Here is a 1,895-nt window from a genome sequence, read left to right as displayed (position 1 = left end):
CTCCCAGGATCATTTCCCCTCATCTAGTCTGAAGACTTACTTGGCGCAGTCAATGCAGACGCGCCACTTTGCTAGCTTGGGTGCGCTCTTCGACTACATAGCTCCGTAACCGGGCCATGCGTAGCTGGTCTTCCGCAAGCGGAGTCTACAAGCCTGGGATATGAAATACAGACCTCACACAGCACAACATTACCACGGCGACTCGGTAATCCTGGGTCCGACTGGCGGGCGTCCGCTAGCCACCCGTTGAACCGGCGTGTAAAAGGTATCGAGGTTTGAGATTTCGAGGAAGAACTGCCTGCTGCTGGCGAGAAAAAAAAGTTGATTGCAGGGTTCTTGAGTCGGAGAATGCCAGGTACGTATTTGCTCAACTCGTGCACTGTTTATTGATATTGGACTAACGCGTATGCATTTTTGCCGATTAGTTGCGAAGCAGGTCACTTTGCGCGGCGTACACAACATGGTTGTCAATATATACGGTGCGCGGTGTGGAACTAATACTGTGGAATCCATACAGTACAGCTCCATTAGGTATTTATTTTCCGATAAAGGCAACACTGTTGCAGTCTAAGTGGACGACATGAAGCTGGTACAGACAATCACTTTCCAAACGAGTCAATGCCCCGATTCTTCGAGGCTTTTCCAGAGGTGGTCGATGCCACCCACAGCACCAACGACGTTATTTAGCTACATGGTCTATGGCATCTTTGGCCATGTCAGTGAAATGTAGGGTGGGTTGTTTGTATCATTTTCTGTCTCTTTGTGGCTTTTATGTGTGCTGCCCCCCCCCGCTCCCTTGGATTATGTTTTGCGTCGCTTTGGACCCTTGGTGTGTGTGTGTGTTTGTTTTACAATATGCAGGGGTAACACGCTAGCATGGTACTAGTATATGAGAGCGCCGAGTACGTTACCGACGCTGTTACTTCTTTCAAGTCGTTTAACCCGAAGTGGGATCATCTCTGCGTGATAATTGTTGACTAGATTTTTGATGAGATTGCAGTGAACTGCGCGCGGTATACTCTCTTGGCGTTTGTTTCGAACTCTATTCAGCACCACATTTGTCTTTGAACTTATTATAAGCGTTGCACGCTTCATTACGTGTTAACCTTAATTCCATTGCAGCACTAGTCGCACGCACTAAGGTAAGGTTAAACTGTCAATTCGCCCCGCCATCCAATCTGACCAATGAGGCACCCATATTTCTACGTAATAAATTATGATTGGCCAGCTTTAAGATACTATATAAGAGTCAGCTTGAGATTCGGCAATGATGCATAGTGAAAGCAAGTGAAATTATGCAGCAGGAACATTACATTTCATACATATTGTCTTTACTTCTATTGGATTGAAATTATGCTATGGTCCTGTAAATTCACAAGATCGTCTGCTTTTCTTGTAATTTTTGGTAGAACGATAGTTGCAAGTCCAAGACGAAAAGCTTGTTGTGGTGCCCCTAATTGGCTGTTTACCTTAGTTAAACAAAACGCTACAGTGTCATTTCAAAGCCCTCCCAGCCTACAGCGAAGCACCCTACCGTCTTCCCCCGCACAGTACGCCTAGCCGTTATGATGTAGATTCTTACAGACGATGAAATTATTCGTTTTAAACGCCTCGGCGCTATGCAACGAAAATATTCCAAATGTTTCAACGATTCGTCAGGGTTACTTTGGTTTAGTGGTGTGGGTTCGACCCTCCTATGCTACTGACCGAGGGTTCAAGCCCGCCTTCATGTAGTTCACATAAATTGTGGTGTGGTAACGGGTCAGTTGTTTTCTTTCATTGGGGACTGCATTGCATATACGGAGGTTTTATTCTTTTAAGAAAAAAGTGATTGTTCTTTTTACTTTTTATTTCAGGATTCCAGTACCAAAATGACTAAACAATGTATCCATCCA

This window comes from Phytophthora parasitica, assembly GCF_000247585.1.
Source record: "Phytophthora parasitica INRA-310 unplaced genomic scaffold supercont2.13, whole genome shotgun sequence".
NCBI classification, from domain to species: Eukaryota; Oomycota; class Peronosporomycetes; order Peronosporales; family Peronosporaceae; genus Phytophthora; species Phytophthora nicotianae.
Note: the sequence above shows the minus strand (reverse complement) of the source record.